The 20,744-nt window shown below is 49.0% G+C and overlaps 1 protein-coding gene and 1 long non-coding RNA gene across 29 annotated transcripts in view; one reads left to right on the forward strand and one right to left on the reverse strand.

Moving 5' to 3' along the window:
- The window catches only part of DLGAP1 (DLG associated protein 1), an 822,007-nt gene that overhangs the window by 48,559 nt on the left and 752,704 nt on the right, over nucleotides 1-20,744 (reverse strand). The window lies entirely within an intron of this gene.
- Nucleotides 1,184-11,280, forward strand: LOC116285334 (uncharacterized). The gene is made up of 4 exons (XR_012063899.1): nucleotides 1,184-1,319; nucleotides 4,307-4,449; nucleotides 9,602-9,734; nucleotides 10,946-11,280. It is a non-coding gene; the product is annotated as an uncharacterized lncRNA (long non-coding RNA).

Consider the following 20,744-nt stretch of genomic DNA (forward strand, 5'->3'; position numbering starts at 1 on the left):
GTCGGCAAGGAGAGGTGCACCAGCTGCAACTTTAAAAATGCTGCAAAAAAGGGAGAAACTCCACAAAGCAAAATACACATGGAAAAATCGCTCCCTTGTTTCCAAATATTTGCAGCTTAACATTCACAGGCCACCCAAAGTGCGGTGGTCAGCGGTCCGGCCCTGCGGGCCCCCTGGTGAGAAGGCGGAGACCAGAGGGCCGTGGGGGCAGCGCGGGGCTGCGGGGAGGCCCAGGGCTTGGGGAGGGAGGGGGGTGCTTCTCTCCCGCTTCGTTTTGGCTCCAGGGACGAGAGCGATTTTCACTAGAGCCATCCTCCACGGAAACCACAAAAACGAGCTAAACTTTCCTCCATGCAAGAAGAAAAAAGCACGCTTGTGTGAGCGCGTAGGGAAGGCGAGGGAATGTGGGCAGAGAGGGAGGGAGGGAGGGGTGGTGTCATAACTCTTGTAGTCATAAGACTTGCCAGTTGGTAGTTACCAGTATTCCAGACACTTCCTAATGCCAGACAAACGCCCCAAGTCTCGGCTTGTCTGGCTCAGAGATCTATTCAACTGATAGCAGCCGGCTGGGGGTGGGGGGGAGACACATCTTGCAGGGAGCAGCCCTCCGACGACGCACATCAAGCACAACATTGTTCTCGGAAGGAAGAATGGAAAGGTTTGTTTCAGAGTCACAACTTTTTTTTTTTTTAAGGCACCCAAGTTGTTTTAACAAGTTGCTACAAAACTTGGGTTTCCTGAGGCGAAGCTGTCAGGCACAGAGCAGATACTGTACCGAACTCCAGAGAGGGAGGGATCAGAAGGTTAGTCATTAAAAAAGAAAAAAAAAAAAGAAAAAGAAAAAAGCGGAAAAAAAAAAAAGCCCCAGGCACATCATGCCTGGAAATGATGTAAGACGCGGCCGCTCCTCTGTTAGAACTACAACCAAACAATGCTCCGGCAGCTGCTCTCCAAATGTCAGCGCCAACCCCGGCCAAAGGGGCTGCAAAGCCACCCAGCGAAGGACTTTGTGCTCTACCTTTTTCGCCCACATTTTCCCCAGGCACTCGCAGGAACCTGGCAACACGTAACGTGGCAACCTTTGCCTTCTAAAATGGCAAGCGGCAGCATTTCAGAGAACAAAAGGATTTTTTGAAAGTCAGCTGCATCTCCATCCCCACCCCCACCCCACCCCCGACAGCCCCGCCCCCTCCTTCCCTCACAACTCCGAGTCTGAGAAAACAAAGTGGTGCTGCGGGCAGCCCCGCTCTCGAGTGCCCCCTTGTGACCAAGCCCGGAACATCACTGATGTACCTTGAAATCCGAGGCTCCGCTCCCAGGTAAGTCACGCTGGGGGAGGGGGACTTCTGGGCTACATTTGTCTTCTCCAAAAAACATGCGCAGAGTGGAAGTCAAGACTCAGAAGGTCTTGCTTTTGAACTTATCCCGTTAGCAAAAATTTCACCCTTGCAGCAGGAGAAGATCTCTGGGTTGAGGTTGCTGATACATTATTTCCCCCCTAAGCAGATGCTAGGGCAATATTTTTTGTTTTGGCAAGCTGTAAAGCAAAAACTCTGGGGCTTAGGTGTCTGGCAGTGAGCACGAATAGCCAAGAAACTGAGGATTCCTGCTGGGTGGGACTTGCATTTTCCATTTTTATCTGAATTTGTTGGTTGTTTGCAGAAAACTTTCTCCCAGGTAAGAAGCATTTCCAATCCCCACTGCTGGTTTATTTGCAAGGATGACTTGGGATTTCCAAACTGCAAGCCAGGCTTCCCAGAGCCTGCCTGGCGGCGCCACCTTAGCTGTTTCATCTCTGTGTGGGGCAGACACCCACGAAAATGCCGCAAGCAGTATTTTTAACCAGTCTTCTTCCTCTCAGGGATCCTCCCTCCAAGCTGTCTCTGATTTGAAGCACCGACTACAGTCGTGAGCTGCTGGTAGCTCAAGCCAGCGGTGAGGGCATCTGTCCTGGTTTGTCCCTCTCTGGAAATGTTAACTGGAAACTAAGAAAGAAGTTCAGATCAAAGTAACTGTTCTCTTCAGAAAGTTCCATTAATTAACTGAATTAAAGGAAGTTAAATGATGTTTGGAGGAAAGTCATTTTAGAAAGCCCAGGTCCAAGGGACCGAAGTCCAAAGCCTCTAATGTGAACCTTTAATGAAGCTTGGCAACAAGTCAAACAATATGAGAAATTGAGGGTTACCATATGTAAGACCAGTCGTTGCCTGAAATCAGTCATTTCAAAGGAACATGTTGAAAGTAGACAGACATTTCCCTCGTAGTTGCCTAGATCATTTAATGTTAAAGATGAAAAACCCAGGGCTCTGAGTAACAATCATTTGACCTGCAGCTAAGGTGAGTCATGGCCTTCATAGAACTAGGCACAAAGGTGCACGTCAGGCTGTGGCGATCACCCGGCTTGCTCATTTGCAAGGCAGGGATGTTGCTTCCAGTAGGGAATGCCACCAGGATTTCACGGCTCATTCTCGCAGCCTCTCCAACAGGTGCTGTTGAGTCATCCATGCACACAAGTGACTGCCCTGGCAGTTTCATCAGTTAGGATTAAATTTCCATTTGTTCCATGACTTTATGAAGTGATTTCTACCATTGAATCATATCTACCATTTCCTCTAGGACATAAGGATTTTTTTTTTTTAATGTTTGTAACATTGTGTGTATTTTTCAAAATTTGTCCCAGCTGGGTCAGCAGGCCTTCCTGAGCTGAATGGACTATTTACGGGAGGGGAAAATTCAGGGCCCAAGGTCAGTGGTACAGAATTAAATAAGGTTTCCTGTTTGGGCAGCTGGTCTACCACCTCCTCAGCCCAGGGCTGATCGGGTCTTTTGGAAGACAACATAGAGGAGGGATGATGCCAGGAGCGGACAAGGAAATTTTTCTTTTTAGCTTCTCATCAACCAGCTTTCATTTCTTGTCAGATGTCACTTCTCAGCAATACTTGCCTATGTTCCCTGTTAGGTGATTTTTTTTTTTCTTCTCCTGACCAGACTGAGAGAAAGGAGTCAGTTAAGGATGTAGGAATCACAAGGTCATGCATTGTTGTCCATTGTATTCACGATGACCACAGTACTTAGAACACGCATGACACGCAGGAGAACCGCAGTAAACACTGGTTACGTGAAGGGAGGAACAGAGATGAAAAGAGACTTCCTGGAGAAACAGAAGAAGGGACTAACCATCAGGAAGGAAAGGTCACCAGGGTAGAAGTAAAATGACTGCTCAGCAAAGCCCTTCTCTGTGACCTTGGATGTTGCAACTCAGGCTTCTGTCACCAATGCCCACTTCTGTTTGGCGCTGATAAAGTGCTGACCCAGTGCAGTTGTGGTCAGCCAGCCTCCGACGTGGAGCTGGTCTGTGAAGGTGCTACCTAGTGTCTGCCAGGGCCGGCGAGTCCTCTGGATTACCCACCTGACCTCCCCCAGCGCCTCTGCTCGGCTGTGCCCATGGGCACCGAGCCCGTGGCTGGGTGGGGGCCCGCGGTGCTAACTGCCCTTTCCCCAGGCAGCTGCCTTTCTTGTCCTCAGTTCCTTTCACGCCTCCTCATCTGAATTCCTATGATTCCTGCAGAAGATGGGTATCTGAGAGCCCAGAACTTTCTTTACCTCCTGGTCCATTTTGTGAGAACTGGTGTCACCTGTGCCATGGGACCTGGAGCCTGGAAAGGGAGGGGGACCTGGGCTGAGATCACACCACCCAGCAGGACTCTCCTGCCACGTCTGGTGCCGTGTGTGGTTCACACGGCGGACCTCAGGGATCCCACCCCGAGGCTGTGTGGAGTGGCCGACAGTCTCCAGACGGGAGCTGGGTATCCTCGGGCACACACTGCCCACTGGTCTCCCTGGGGACAGTGAGATGGCCATGCCGAGTGAGCGGCCTGTGTTCAAACCTGGGGAGGTCACATCTCCTGAGGGTCCCTTGGGCTGAGTCCTCCCTGAATCTTCCAGCTGAATTGATCAGTGACCTCTGCTCACTGGCAAACTCTCTGGGCTTTGGAGAGAAGGTGGACCTTCACTCAAGTTGGCCTGGGTCTGCCCTGTGGACAGAGGGCCTGGCGGGAGGGCTCAGCCTGGAGCAGAAGCTATTGCTCCAGGAAAACCTGGGAAAACAGGACGTGTAGGGAGCAGAGAAGAAAGCTAAGGCATCCAGCATGCCTTCCTGTCGGAGCATGATGAGGAATAATTACCTGCTTCTGGAGCGCAGGGGTGTGGAGTCTACGGGGGTGGAGGGCCTGGTCCGTGTAGTTGGGCAGTTAATTATCCATCTGACTCCTTTCCTCTTTCTTCCCTGAAACCCTCCTCTTCAAAGGAAGAACTCTGGGGCAGGCGGTGACCTGTGGAATGCTGTCTGACAGCCCACCAGGCCCAGGGAGGACACCAGCCCCTACGATCTCAAGTGACAGAATCAGCGCTTTCAAATGACACCTTATTATCCAGCTGTGTCCCTGACAGGTGAGGACACAGATCCAGAGAAGAACTTGGCCGGGGCCCCTGGGGCTTTGTGTCCGCGTCATATCACAGACTCCATCAGTCTTTACAGTTAATTTGGAAAGAGACACTTAAAGGCCACACTGACAGTGCCACTTGACAGTTAGGGTTTTTTGTCATTTGCCAAAATCAAATCGTCACTGAGGAAACGGGTGAAGCCGGCACTGAAATCTATCACTCTCCCTACCCCCGACCTTCATCCTGATTCACACTGTTTACGGATCCAGGCACCTGTTCCTAGAATCCCAGTTCCACAAGGAGGCTGGAGAGTCTGGGTTGCCCACGTTCTCCAGCGTGGGGTCCTGTCAGAACCTGGGTTCTCTCCATCTAAGCCTCCTTTCTCCTTTTTTAAACAGCTGCCTCTGTTTCTGTCCTTAAGTTTCTCCTTTGAATCCTGTAAGAGCAACGTCCATGTCCAGAAACCCTTTTCTGAATCTCTTGGTCAAACGTGCTTGGAATTCAGAACTTCCGCAGTTGTAGAAAGCCCGTGTGTGTGACACACCTGGGGGTCTGGGTGCTCTAAACTGTCTGTCTGCAGGAAGGTGTGCAAAGGCCACTCTGCAAGTGGTCACAAGGTCTGATTCTGGCCAATGGCTTTCAGGATCGCAGCTTCAGGTGCCTCGGGACCAGCAGAGCTGCCATCCTGGGCTGCCTCCTCCAGAGCATCTCAGATCCTGGGCGGGGCTCTGTCCCAGCCCAGCTCACAAAGAGGGTGGCAGATGGGTGGTGGACTTGGCATGGTGGGTGGACGAGGTTTCGGTATCTTTGAGGGAAAGAGGAATCCAAGATCAAATTCAGTAAAACTTAGGACTTCGTCTCTCTTTCCCTGACCGCGTTGGAGTTCGGGGTGTCCACGTGTTTATCACGATGTGTGTTTCACAGGCTGTCCTCAGAAACATCTTTTTCTGGTTTTTGTTACAATGGTAATGGAGGTGCTTTTAAAAGTAGGGGCTTTTAACTGGCTTCTTCCCACAATATAGAAAGCTGTCTGTCAGAATTACAGCATGGAGTACTCTGGTGTGTCCTTGGAGATAAACACCTCATACGTGCAAGGCTGTGTGTGTGTGTGTGGTGTGTGCTTTAAGTCACCCCTTCCACCCTTCTCTTCCCCTTTCTTATTACCTACCCTCAAGCTATGGTCTGACCTCACAGCAGATAAAAGCAACATTATTCTCCGTGGCCCGCAGTCCTGTGTGCTGACGGGAGGGTGGTTCCCTGTGAGGTCCAGGCTGGGTGCCCTGCTCACGTGATGCAGTTCAGGACACTGGCCTAACAGTGTATCTGCAGGGACATTCTCAATTCACCAAAGCTCTGCTCAGCACACACTGAAAATAATTTTCAGAATGAAAGTTGTTATCCCACATTTCTTAAGAGTTAACTGAGGTTCTGTCAAACAGCTTGAGCTAAAGAGTAAACCATGTCGGTTAGACATAGGTGTCTGTGAACTGCAGACAGAAATGGATCAAGCACTGGGAATTCTGTTTTGTTGTGCTTTTTTGGGGGGAGGGCAATTAGGCTTATTTACTTATTTATTTATTTCAATGGGGGTGCTGGAGATTGAACCCAGGACCTCGTGCATGCTAAGCAAGCACTCTACCACCCAGCTATACCCTCCACACTGAATTTTTTTCTAAGACAAGCACAGCACTGCCTCCTGGTGTGGGTTACATTTTATTTTTCAAAAGGAACCATGGATAGTAAAGGCAATACATTTTGATTATTTCAGATTTCTACTGTCATCAGTGAAAGATTATATCAATCAGTTCTTTGAAAAAGCAGCTCTACCCACTGCCAACCTCGCAAGTGAGAGGATATTAAACTATCGGGTGGGCTGTCTGTCTGGCGCCCTGGTTGGAATTTCAGACTCTTGTTGTGGGATTGGCTGCAGGTTGCCATTTACACCGCTCAGCGCAGGGATCGCTGAAGTGCGAAGGCGCAGGAAAGCGGGGCCACTGGCGGGAACCAGCGCTGCTCTTTGGATCAAAATTAACTTCCAATAAAGAGTTGGGCAATGGGTCATCTGGAAGGGAAGCATCTTAATGGCCACTGCTCAAAGGTTCAGCTTGTTTCAGTTGCTGATAACCTTGTCAGGTCTCAGATAAAGGCAAGTCTTGTCACCCTCGGGCACCTGGCTGAGAGGTAATAAAACAGTTGCCTTATCTTCTAGGGGCGGAGTTAGTCCAACTTCAGCCTGCAGTAATTACAGTAAACTGAAGTTGCCTGTCTTTTAAAAAAGGGGGGAGAGGGGAGGGAGGCAGGAGATGATGTTTGTTTCTCTCCTGGGATTGAAAAAAGAAGTGAGCAGAAAGAGCAGCCAGGAGTTTCCAGGGCCGACACCGCCAGCCTGGCTCTGCTGCCCTCTCCTGGGGGTGACGGCTGCTGACAGCTCGGTCTGCGTGAGGATCCGAGGAAGAGGCTCAAGCAGATGGAAGTCCCAGCGATCTTCTCAGGAGCTGTCCTTTCCAAATGTAAATGACCGCGTCGGAGCCCGGCTAGGGAGGGAAGGAGGTCGCAGGCGGGCCCAGTGCCTCACCCAACGCTGTTAGCTCAGGCCATCGGATAAAAAGTTTTCGCCAAAGCAGCAGCAAATCTACTTTAACTACTAGCACAGTAAGGAAATTCCTCCCTTTCAGGCTGAATGCCATCCACACAAAAGGGCGCCTGTTGACATCTCATTTACAATCTCCCCCGGGACCCAGACGGGTCCATTTCAGTAAACCCGGCTCAGAAACACCTATTGTTCAAAATCTTCCCCTAGCCACAGGCTACCACCCCGTCCGATTGTCTTGTAAAATAAAAGATTTGGAAGGAGCCGGATTGAGACTGGGGAAGCTATGAAAGAGGAAGCAGATAAGTTCCTTGACCCGATGCTGTCCGAGAGTGGGCGCTCGCAATAAAGTTAATGGATTCTCATTTTTACGAGAAGCGCCTCTGAAATGCCCGCTGCCTTCCTGAACTGGTGGCTGGGAATTCTAAAAGTGGTGCCAACTTTGTTGCTAAAGCAGTTAACTCCTGCCAACGGGTTTGCTAAACGAAAAGGCAAAGGCTATACTTGCCCGGCTCTCAGCCTTACAAAAGCCCCATGGCAGCCGCAGCAAACACCAGGTGAGTCTGTGATCTGAGCCGTTTCCTCAGGATTTATACCTTAACTGTTCTTCTCTCTAAGGAGGATTGTGAGGCGCAGGGCAGAGCGCCCCAACCTCCGTGGATGGGTTCCTCCTTTCTGGCACCACTGTTTTTGCTCCCTCTTTTAGTAAAACTTGAACACTTTCTGGAATCAACTCATGTCGCCTTTAGATGGCTTTTCTTCAGATAGGCCTCAAATTAAGGGCTACATTGGAACAAAATAGGCATTTCACAAACACACAGTATCTTTACCTTCCTGTTAGATCTTCCAGTCAAGAACATTGACTTAGCAAATGACTCCTTTTTCTACCCACAGTTCAAGCCAAAACTCTGGACGGTACCCCTCATTACTTTGGGCCCTTCCCTTCTATCCTTTAAATCCTTCTGGAATCCTTCTGCCACCTACAAGCCACCTTTCCGCTTCCCCAGCCCCTCTCATGTCTTGAGGATGACAGTGACTTCCTAATTCACGGTTCACCAGCTACCGCTTGGACTTATGAACGGGTCATGAACTCAGCTGAGGTGCGCCATGCAGCTTTGCTCTTTAAAAAAAAGATGAAATGGATTAGAAAACATCAGTGCATCAAGCAAAAGAAAAGTAAGTTTGGTTTTGTGACACTGGTTTCGGTGCGTTCGTGTGCATCTGGATCTGTGTTCATTCTAGGTAACTGGTCAAACGCATCTTGTTTGTCCAAACAGTTTGAGAGATACTTCTCTAACTGGTCTCACTGGGGCTGTGGTGTCCCTGCCTCCAAACTGTTGGACACACTCAGAGCAGGAAGGGAAGGTTCTGAATGGATCCACCTGACAGATCTGCCCTCCGGATAAAGACCTGCACTGGGGCTTCCGAGTCGACTTACCCAGCCCCTGCCCCTCTCTCAGGTCTCAGAACTCCTTGTCCTCTCGACCACTTTGACTTTTAGCTCTTCAAGCCATCAAGTTCCCTGGCCTGTGCAGATGGAATTCCCTTTAGGAACGTTCTGTCCTCTTTCTTCTTCGGGTATATCACCTCTTCCAGGAAGACTTCCGGAAGTCCTTCTAAATGCCTCCTCTGAGTTCTCAGGAGAACACCTCACTTTTTATCTGACAGACCACTTACTAATTCCTTGCTTTGAAAACTCCTGTTTCTGCTTCAAGATTCACGCTTGTGTTCTGTTAACGCCTCCTACTTATCTTTACTGTGGAACTCGGGACACTTGGCTTGTTCGGGTCCTACGCTGATCCTTTTGACTGAAAGCAGAGGGAAATTTGTGATCAAGTAGATCTTTGTTTTCTACTTGTTTCCTTGCTGGATTAGGTGATTTTATATGGCAAATGCTATTATACAAGATATCACCAAACCAGGTTGTCTCTCTCTCTCTTTTTTCTTTAACGAAGGCACTGGGGATTGAACCTGGGACCTCATGCCTGCTAAGCATGCGCTCTACCACTGAGCTATCCCCCCCCACCCCCCCAACCCCTCAACCCCCCAACCCCATCTCTATTTCAAAGAGATGCTCAGCCTTGGTGGCCCAGCTTCCTCCAGTGGTGACTAGAAAAGGCAGTGCCTTGAAGACAGACAGACCTGGTGCAAATCCTCAGCTGCCAATCACAGGCCGCATGAGCTCAGATGACTCAACTCTCTTATCTCCTGTTTTCTCCTCTGTTGAGTTAGGGTAACAGCACTGATGACCTACCAGTATAATGAGACAAGTGGCAAATACTGAGCCAAGTGACACGGTGAGTGGCACTTGCATCTGACCCACAGAAAGGAGGCTCTTTAATGCTACTTTCCTTGCTACGTTATCTGATACAATAAAACTCAGACATTACAAAAGCCTTCTTGAAAACTCCCACGGGAGGTTTTCCCGGAGGCGGGGAGGCCCTGTCCTTTTCAGATGTTGGGGTTCGTGCAGCGTGCAGAGCCCACGTTCTGTGTGGGAGAGCACGTTTGAAGATGCCTGTCCCGAGTGTTCAATATGAAAACTTCAGCTCATCCCTCTGGTCTCAGTTCGTAAATCCTCTCCTTGGAGAGGCTCTCCGTGGCCATGCACCCGTCTTTGAGCCGTCCCACACTGCGCCATCCCAGCCCTGAAGCCGCCTTCCGAATGAGATGTAGAAAGAAAAGAAAATGCCCCGTGAAGGTGAGCAACGGCTCTTCCTGTGGGTGGGGCGGTGTGGCTGTCTGCTCCACTCTCCAGCTGCAGCCTTACCAGCTTTGGACCACTGTACCCCATCCCAGCCCTCTGCAGCCCCCACCCCCTTCAGTCACACAGCATGACTGGCCCCAGCCTCTACTGTCTTGTACCTTGGAAGATGCAGAAACTGTCTTGAATTTCTGAGGTCCTGCAGGATGACTCCCTGTGGGTGATTTCAAACTTTTTTCATACTTTCTGTGTTACCATTCAGTACAGAAAAGACAAAAACAACCCAAAAAACCCCCCAAATATTTTCAAGTATGTTTTCCTTTGCCTTCATGGTCAGCACTAATGATGTCCAGCTAGAGAGGGTTGGAGGGCTGGGTGTGAGTGGGACCAGCTCACTCTAAGTTCACGGACTTGAGAATTTAAAAGCACAGACCCTCTCCAAGCTCTGTTTAAGGCCTGTCAACAAAATCTCCCTAGCTTGCCAGAGTAACTAGGTAGGACACTAGCCCTAAAACGATCCCCTTAAATTACTAAAACTCTCTCAAACTAACAGCAGTAACTTCGCTTTCCGTGTCTGAGAGGCAATACTGTATGATGTTTCAGAATACAAGTTTTGGAGGCAGACCTAGGGAAGGCTGTTTAATTTCTTAAAACATCAGGGTGTTTTTTTGTTTGTTTGTTTGTTTGTTTTTAAATGTGTAAAATGAGAATTATAACCCTCGCAGGACTGTTGGGAGGATAAAATGAAATAACGTCTGAGAAATGCTCAGAATAGTACCTGACACATAGTAAGTGCTCAATAAATAGTACGTGGTCGCAAGCACAAGGATATCAACCCTTCCGAAAGGGCAATGCCTTGGTTTTATTTCAGCAGCAACACCGCCGGGTACACCCGTGATCCTGTGCAAAAGGCCTGTGAAACTGAGGCTATGCTCGTACACAGACGTGGTCCGATGATGTCATCTCATCTCATCTCCACGGCAACCACACATCTCAGTTATCTAGTCTGGTTGCCAGGCAGGTGATTGGTAATGAAACAATCTCAGGCCAACACTGTGTGGTTCAGTGCATCCTCTGGCAATGCTCCTGTTACAGACACACTCAAAATTCTGATTTCACGTGACTGATAAATTAACAAGTTTAGTCATAAAAGTACTGCTGATACATTGACCATCCCTGACACGTTTTCATTTTTAATTATTCCCCAGGTGTTTACCTGAGATAAAAATGAGCAAAACAGAGCAAGAGCAACTTTCAAAAATAGCTCGACTAAGACCCGAAGAGGTTTAAAAAATGTCAAAGTCACGCAAGAAGAAAGTGAACCTGTCAAGGTTCCAGTCCAAGTCTTTAACTCAAAGGTGAATACCGCTTACCAGAGGGAGGTTTCTGAGATCCTGGTAATGTTTTATATTTTGCTCTGGGTGGTGGTTAATTTTGTTTGTTTGTTTTGCAATTTATGCTTTTGTAAAAACTAATCAAGCTGCACATGTAAGTTTTGTAACTTTACAGGATATATATTTTATTTCATTAAAAAAATTTTAAGGACCTGAAAAATAAGCAAAACAACCAAAGCTTTTCTACTAAACACATCTCAGAATCTGTCATTTTAGTTCATTTTCTATTGCTAACCTAAGAGGGGTTAGATTAGGAAGTCTGTTGTCAAAGAAACTTTTTTTGAGCTTAAGAGAAGTTGGCAGCACTTTATTTTATAAGTGGTATTGGACATAAACAAACGCTTTCTGGAGAAAGGAATAAAGGAAGCAACACTGGTAGAAAGGGCCCAGTGCCTGGTACACGTAGGAAGTATGAATTTATAAATGAATGGAGTGCCTGGATGAGCCAAAAGTCTTTGGAATTCCAGGTCCGTAAGTTAGTAGGTCTGTGACCTAGGGCAATGCATTAACTATTTGATGCTTCATTTTACAACAATCTGTAGAATGGGACAATAAGGATAAAATGGTCGTAACAGTGAACACTAAGGAGGTATGACGTGTGAAAGCCCTTTGTAAACTGCAACGCGCTGGGCACATGTCACAGGACTCGCCGCGCCCATGTAGTGGTAACTGTTGTTACTTTTTTGAGAGCCAGCTGGGTAATTTTTCCAAACCGCAATTCTTCCTGGAGCAGCATAAATTGAGTTGGCCTTTGGCTGAAACTGAGCCCAGGCTCTAGGGATACCACAAGATGTTTTATAAAATCTGCATAAAGTTGCAAATTTAAGCAAAATAGGAAGGGAAAATGCTGTAAAATTTAATAGGGCCGAAGGGAATGGTCTCTAATCAACCAGTTGCACACTTCCCCTCCCAACTGCCCCCAAAGCACTCATAATATTATTATAAAAATAATATGGTGACGGGGTGGGGGTGAGGGGGTGGGGGTTCAGCTCAGTGGGAAAGCACATTCTTAGCAAGCAGGAGGTCCTGGGTTCAATCCCCAGTACCTCCATTAAAATAAATAAATGCACCTAATTACCCTCCCCCTCTAAATAGATTTTAAAAGTGGTCAAAGTCAAACATAACTTGGAGAGGGGACAAAATAACTTTTGTTAAATGATGCCCAAATACAGTTGTTAATTTTGGTGGTTTTTGAGTAAATGAGTAGAAAAGTTGGGACTGGCCGGTCTGACGGTAACCATAGCGCGTGCCTGTTGGGGGCCTCTATTTTCTTGGATAGAAGCGTGCTTCTAGAGAGAAAAGGTTCTGAATCACTGAAGATATAGGCTCCAGGGGGGCCCTATTTGAATTTGGAGCAGGGAGGAAAGCTGGTCACAAGCAGATTATCTCTCAGGGAGCTGCTGGAGGGTGGGCCTTGGAAACACCAGGGAGGGGCGAAAAAATCCAAGGGGGATCTTGGCAAGTGGAGGAGGCCCGGGCGGAGAGAGCGAGTCCGGACAATCGGAAAGGGAGGTGACGGGGAACGGGAGGTCCAGGAAGCATTTTTCATTGCTTTGTCTGAGGCTAAGGCGTCCAGCGCACAACTGTGAAGTGGGTCAGATTTCATGAGTCTCTCTAGGAAATAGGAGAGCTGCAGCGCTCGTGCTGTTCCCCCCACCCCCACCGCGCTCATTCCAGATTTCCCAGATCCTCTTCAGTCCCTTAAGTACTTGCTCTTTGAAAGGTAAAAATCTAGCTAATCTGATAAAGGAATGCATTGGGAGATGGGGGTGGGGTGCATTTTTTTAAAGAATTCTTGCAAACATTTCCTTCCTCCAGAGTAATAAATATTTAAAAAGAAGGTCTGGCTGCGGGGAGAGGATAGCTCAGTGGTAGCGTGTGTGCTTAGCATGCCAGAAGGTCCTCGGTTCAACCCTCAGTACCTCCATTAAAATAAATAAGTAAATAAACCTAATTACCTCCCCCCACCCCAAATAAAACTAAAAAGAAGGTCTCTAAACAACAAGGTCCTACTGTACAGCACAGGGAACTATATTCAATGTCTTGTAATAGCCTATAGTGGAAAAGAATACAAAAAGGGATATGTATGCATAACTGAGTCACTGTGCTGTACAACAGAAATTAACACAACACTGTAAACAGACTATACTTCAATTAAAAAACAAACCAAAAAGAGAAGGTCTCTGTAAAATCTGCCTTAATTCCAAGGAACGTCTAAAATTGGGAATTTCCAACTGCTGGTAGACCTGCAGTGGCAGTAAACACTTCTCTGTGACTCTCAAAGCATAACTAAGCCTGGAAAGGGAAGAACTAAATTGTATATTTTACCTGTTGTACGCATGGAATTGCACTAAATACTTTTTACACATGATCGTCATTTTATCTTACAGACTCGGAGATGCAGGTAAAGTTCAGGGAGGCTCGTAGCCTGCTGTGGCCATGGCATATTCCAAAGATGGCTCTAACAACATCTTCCATGTTCCTCTAGAACAGGGGTCAGGAAGTTTTTCTATAAAAAGCTGCGTGGTAAATATTTGTGGTTTTGCAGACCACGCAGCCTCTGTCCCAGATGCTCGATTTTGATATTGTGACAAAGCCAGAACCAATATGTAACCAAATGGGCAGAGCTGTCTTGGAGAGGGGAGCCCAATTTGGTCCAGGGGCCATAATTTGCCAACCCTGCTCTAGAACTTTGCCACTTCCCACCTTGAGGTGGAGTTGAATTCCCCTCCCCTTGAATTTGCGGAAGTGTCTTATTTGCTTGTGACCAAAAGAGTGTGAAGGAGCTGACCCTGCATGACCTGCAAGGCTCATCAGAACAGGTGGTGCTCTTTACCCCTTGTCCGCGGGACCGCTGCCTGCCTGGAGCCCTGGCCACCACAGAAGCACCCAGCTGCCCCGTGGCCGCCGTGCCGTAGGGGAGCCCAAGTCTGCGGCGGGGGAAGATCACACGCAGAGGCCTGGAGGCTCTAAGAGGGGAGAGAGCCCCTCAGCCAGCCCCCAGCGTCCCAGCCCCCCGCCCAACTGCAGATTCGGGAGGGACGCTGAGCCAGAACTACCCAAATTCCTGCCCCGTAGAAACGGAGAAATAATAGCACGCTTGCTGGGTTTTTAAGTCACTAAGCAAAAAACTTAGAACACTGTCCCGACACTAGTGAGGGGCCCATGTGGGACTCAAACCTGGGTTGGCCTGACCCCACCCCTGTGCTTGTTCTATTACACGACTGCTTCCAGCAGCCTTAAAAAAATTGCTGCTAAAATACACGTAACATGAAACTCACCATGTTAACCCTTTTTGAGTACAGTTCGGTGAGTACCGTTGTGCACCGTCTCCAGACCCTTTTCATCAGTGAAACTGAAACTCTTTCCTCATTAAACAAGAACTTCCCCAGCCCCTGGCAATCACCTTTCTACTTTTCTGTCTCTATGGATTTGATGTGCGTGGAATCCTACAGCGTTTGTCCTTTTTGTGACTGGCTTATTTCACTAGTGTATGCATGTGTGTATATACACGTTTAAGCCCACATCAGGTACAGTCGGACCAACGAGGAGCAAAGTTTTGTGAAGGAAAAATGTCAGAGATTCCAGGCCTCCTGAGTCACAGATGCAAGGTCCCGAGCAGGACCTTGCAACCACAGTCACTCCAATGACAGCTCACAGCGTCCTACCTCTAAAAAGCTTTGAAGAGAGAGGAACCCATGAATCAAGACTAAGATAAGGCTGTTTGGTTTGTTTCAACTTGTGGGCTGTTTGACTTCTTTCTTGGAGCCATGCCTTGAGAATGAAATCATTTTCCACCACACAGCCCCTTCCAAGGGCAGTGAACACCAGCCCTCACTGTCTGTTCCTTTATTTCCTCTGTGTCCAGGGTGAGTGCTGACTTGGTGGAATTTCTGTGACTCTCTGTGAATTGTGTATCAAGCAAAAAACCTTCTGCAGGGAATCACCTCTCGGGAGGGTGAGGCTTAAATGTTGCTTCTTGCTTAACACAGATAAGACTCAGCCTAGGGGCGTGTCACTGAACTCCTTCGCCTTCCCCCCACCCCCCAAACCCCCACATCCCTGACGGAAAGCACACACTTTGCTAGTCAATGGCTTGGCCTTCCCCTCCCCACACCCGCCCCAGTTCCACCAAGAGAGGACAGAAGCCTCCTGGGGTCCCAGCCCACTGTGATGAGTTGAGTGTGTCCCCTCCTCAGATTCACATATTCAAATCATCACTCTCAATTCTTCCAGACGCAACTGCACTTGGAGATAAGGTCTTTAAAGAGGTGATTAATTTAAGCTGAGGTAAAATGAGGGCGGGCTGGAATGCAATATGACTGGGTTCTTAATAGAAGAGAGACACACCAGGAGGTGTGCAGACTCAGGGAAGACGGCCGCCTGCAAGGCAAGGGGAGAACCGGCCTTCCCCCACCGTGACCTTGGACGTCCAGGCCCCAGACTGTGAGAACATAAATTTCCAGATTTTGTGCTTGTTTGCAGCCCGAGCATATGAACACACTTGCCGACAGCAAGTTCACAGCCCAGAGGCCGGGATTTCAGCCCAGAAAATTCTGAAGGTCATAATCGGAAACTGAAAAGGCAGGCAAGCTTTTATCACAGTTCCTCTTTCCATGTCTGTGACCAGTGGCCCCCCGGCAGGTCTGGAAGGTGGGGCTGGTGGCGGAGTCTGGGGTGAGGGCTGACCTTCATGAGCCCAGTGGGGACACTGAGGCTCCCGGCTCAGAAGAGGAGGGACCTAGGCTCTACGTTCTAGAAAGTCCAGCAAGTGTGGGGAGATTAGGAGGTGTTGTGGGCCTGGTCTAAGAGCCTCACCTTGTGGGCCCTGCATGAGTGCCTCCTCTCTTCCCCTGGGCTCCCGAGGCCTGCCTTCCTCCGCTCCTGTTCCTCTGTCTCTGCAAGACTGCTTCATTTCCAGAAGAGTCTGAAGAAGGGGTTGCATCATGCATATCCTGGTACAGTTTCAGTTTCTCTTTGGGGACAGGAGGGACCTCTGTGGAGGGTGAGCAGCTGTCGGACAGCTGGGGTGGTGGATGGAATGAAGGCCCCTAAAGATGCCCACCTCCTGAGGCCCAGAATCTGGTGTGATTAAGTCAAGGATCTTAAAATGGAAGGATTAGCCTGGATTACCCAGGTGGGCTCAGTTGGCGTGGGCCAGTGCCGTCACAAGGGTTCTCATAAGAGGGAAACAGTCAGAGGAGAGGTGACTCCAGAGACGGAGGATTGTGTGTGAGTGAGTGAGGGAGAGGTTTGAAGATTCTCTGCCGCTGCTGTTTTGGAGGAGGGAGGAAGAGGCCACCGGGCAAGGAAACGGGCGTCCTCTAGAAGCTGGGAAAGGTGAGGAACTGGACTCCCCCCCAGCGTCTCCATCGCGGAGGACAGCCCTTGCAGACCCATTTTCGACCCCTGATTTCCATAGAAAATGAAATAACAGACACAGCAAAAGCTCCCATGCCCTAAAATGGTGGTTCTCAAACGTGGTCCCCCAGCCAGCTGTGTCAGTAGCCCCGGGAACTTGTGGGTCAGATTCTTAGGCCGCACCTACAGTTCGGAAGCTCTGGGGGTGGGGCCGGGCCAGCTGGAGTTTAAAAAGCCCTTCAGGTTGTTCTGATGCACATCAAGGTTTACCTTAAAAATCAGTGACCTGGGTTGATTCTTCAGGAATGAAAGGTACTCGTGGCCCCTTGGATATATGTGTGTGTTCCCGCTGAATCTACAGTTAAACCAGTTGTCTCATGGTTTATGCTCGGCTTGGAGTCTGGGACTGATTCGCTTAATAATCCCCACAGGATGAACTCTGCAGGGGAAATGGGAGAGAAGGGGGCCCAGAATCCAGTCTTCCCGTGTCTACAGGTCCCGCCCCCCTCACAGCCTGTGCTCGAAGAGACCAGGAACAAGGCTAGACGGTGGTCACAGAGCCCCGCACAGTCACGTACGCTGGGGCCAGAAGGGGTGGCTATTTCCTCTCCCCTCTTCCTAACTCCTTTCCTGTCTGAGGCCGTCCTCAACATGCTAGTTGGAAAGATACTCACTGAAAACATGAGTGAGTCACCCCTTCCAGCCAGAGCCTCACATTACGGAGTCACATGGCTGTAGATTTCAGTCCTGGCTCAGCCTCCTATGAGCCGGGCAATCTTGGGCGCTTAATTTCTCTGAGCCTCAGTGTCCTTGTCTGTCAAATGGGCATGCTCCAAGTACTTCTCTGATAGAATTGTTGAGAGGTTAAGTGAGATAATACAGGTAAAGATTGCAGTGCAGGACCGAGAACAAAGTAGACGCTTAATGCTGTTGTGATTAATTAGCTGTAGTTAATGCTGTTCATTGCATTAATAGCCGTTATTTCTGGCAGACCTAATATTAATCTCTTATTTTCACGTATATAGTGGCTTCACGTATATATAGCATATATAGTGGATCTAATACACAAGTTCACCTACATAAGGGGTTCAATCCATTTTAAATTCTGAGAGATAACCTCTCCTTGATCTCCTTGATCTCCTTGATCACAATCTCCTTCAAAAGATTGTGAAAAGGAAGGTCTTCCTCGCCTATGAAATGAGGTATTTCTCCTGCCTTGCCAGCTGATGGAGCTGCTCCCACCGCCTGCGTCTCCAGCCCGGGGGTGCAGGCTGGGCGTCTGGGTGGATGTTCCCGCCTCCCCGCCCTGCTAGCTCTCCTCTGACCCGTTCAGTTCCAGCTGGTACTTTTCCTCCGTCGTCCTCAGACCCAGTCTTCATCTGCCCCAGACAGCTGCTGCCACATCCCTCTGCTTCAGAAGCGGAAGCAAAGGGCGTTTTAGGACTTTTCCGGGTGAGTGACAGCATCTGAGATGAGACTGATAAAATCCCAGTGCTTGGGGCTACCGGACTCTCCCCCAGTCACCTCCGCCCCACCTCTCTCGCGACACCGAAACCTGGGTTGTCTGATGTTCCTCCGAGCAATCCCATTACATCAGCCTCTGCTGTGAGACTGGGGACGTTGGTGATCTAAGTGTAAACTGTCCCCTCGGAAGAGTGGGTCTGGGACACCCAGCATGCGCCCGGCCACTGTGGGACGAGCTCGGGCTCCGTGGGGGCCACGCTGGGTATCTGTCCCTGATGGCAGACAGGGTGTTATTCCAGCTCCCTGTGGATGCTGCAGGGTTTTTCCTCAGCCACCGCAGGGCGCCGAGGGAAAGCACTCCAGGAAACCAGAAGGGCTGGGCGGGCCTCTGGAATTATGAAGGAAGCAGCTTGGCGCTCCTTTCTGCTGATTTCTGCCGCGTCACTGTCTCTGAGCTGCAGGCGCTTTGGAGCACACTCACTAACCATCCAAATCCCACAAACGTTGAGCTCTACCTTTCTTAGAAGGGAAGAGCCTATTTATTTCTCCTTTACAGAAACAGTGCTTGATAAGCAGGTCATGAAAAACACTATTCACAAGGACGGGGCAAACTAACAGACGGGAACACCCCACTCCCTCTTCATTCAGATGTTTTCTGTTTATTCTGTTTAAAGGGAGGGATTTGTCTTAATATCACACCTGATTTAGACCTTATGCACCTAAGGGTACCTGTTAGGGACTGAATGTTTATGTCCGCTCCCCCCTCCCCCAATTCATCTGTTGAAGCCTTAACCCCATCGTGCTGGGGGCTGGAGAGGTAATTAGGTTTAGAGTGGGGCCCCTTGATGGGATCAGTGCCCTGATGGGAAGAGATGCCCGTGAGATTTCTCCCTGTCTGTCTTTCTCCCTCTTCACATGGAAAGGCCACGTGAAGACTCTGCAAGAAGGCAGCCCTCTGCCACCCAGGGTGAGACCTCCCGCCAGACGCCCACCCGGCTGGTGCTCTGAGCTTGGACTTTCCAGCCTCCAGAGCACCGAGGAAACACATGCCTCTTGTTTAAGCCGCCCAGCCTGTGACGCTTTGTTAGGGCAGCCCCACAAGACTAAGATAGGACCTCAAGAGCAAAAGGATCTAAACTCCAAGAAACAGACCACAAAGGCCCAGACGAAATAGAGAATGGTCCCCCACAGGTGTTCCCGGAAGCAAAGTCTCCTCACCACTCACAGAACATGCAGAAGAGGAGAACCAAAGTGATGGGCCCTGAACCTGCCACCCGAGCCTCTGCCTCACCCCGTCAGGGGTCCTGGCGGATCCCCCAGCCTGCTTCCCAGAGGAGATGGCTCTTCATTCCTCTCTCCCAAGCAGGCTTCACCTCCCTCTTCATGGAAATCTTTACATCCCTTGCCTACTGATTTTGCGATGGTCAAATCCTACGATGATTCTGAGGTTAGACAAGGATTTGGGCACGCCCCACATATTAGCTTTGGTGGCCAAGACCTGTGCGCAGTTCTGGTTACAGGGTCATCACACCTCTTAGAGGTTGACGGTTGTGTGTATATTTTTGGGGTGAGGGGGGGTCACAGGGAAGAGGAGAGACCAACGGGTCAAGCACGTTGCCATGGCGACCCTTGGCGGGTGTATTGCTACTTAAACAGCGCCCCAAACAGAACGGTCACAGGCTGAATTAGTGATTGTTTTCAGGAGATTAGATCTGGGCAATTTCAAGCATTCCTAATAGAAAATAGTTTGCTTCCAGGCAGTTAAACCAAAAGCATATATTTTCATTCTGAGGGACAGAAAGTTGATTCGTGTTTGTTTAGTTGAAAGTGTTCCAAAATTAGATGTGGTGATGGTTGCACAACACTGTGAATATACTAAAATAAATACATAAATAAATAATTTTTAAAATCTATATACTTTACATGGGTGAATTTCATGGTATGTGAATTCTATTTTCAAAGCTGTTAAAAATTTAATTCTGAAACAATGTCATAGCCTCATAAAAATAGCCCTCATATTTTATTAGTTTTTTTTTTTTAACCGATTATTTCTGATGTGTGATTGATAAAACTTGAGGTTACATGTGTTCTTGAGAAGAACAGATGGGAGAAGTTACAGGGCTTCTGAGCTCAGGGAAGGCACTGACCCGGCCCCAAGCACGCGAATGCGGGGAGCGGATTGGTTCTGTCTGAGTGCTCCGCCCGTCTTCCCCTCTGCTCGCCCCGCCCTGCCCACCCCTGCCCCGCCCCCCGCCCCGCCCCCGCCCGGACAGAGGGGACTGCTAAGGCGTGCGCAGCTGCTCGCACCCAGCCCCTACAGCCCTTCCTCTGCGCTCTACAGCCCTAAATGTCATCCAGCTGATTCTCCAACAGGAGGACTTATCAGAATTTTGGGGGGCAGGGGGCGCAGAATGTGGAGGGGGATGTAATTTGAAAAAGCATGGTTTGCCTTATAGTATTCTGTTAAAGGGCTCCCTTCTCTCTGTGTATATAATACGCTTAAAGCATTATTACAAAATGAACATCCTGTAACCACCATCCAGGGCAAGATATGGCATGCTGTCAGCACCCCAGAAGCCCCCAGTTCACACCCCGTCTACATCTTTCCCTCGTTATAAACCCCTGCCCACCCTAGGAGTAACCACTTTTTCAAATCTCCTAGTCATTTAAAAACAGTTTTTGTTCCCTGCAGATCTTCTAAAGCTTATCTTTTATTTCTTTACATACAGAATGTCTCTTTGTTACAATTCTAATAATCTAAACATCTTAATCCTGGGAGGGTGTGTTC

Source organism: Vicugna pacos, chromosome 24, assembly GCF_048564905.1.
Source record: "Vicugna pacos chromosome 24, VicPac4, whole genome shotgun sequence".
Taxonomy (NCBI): Eukaryota; Metazoa; Chordata; class Mammalia; order Artiodactyla; family Camelidae; genus Vicugna; species Vicugna pacos.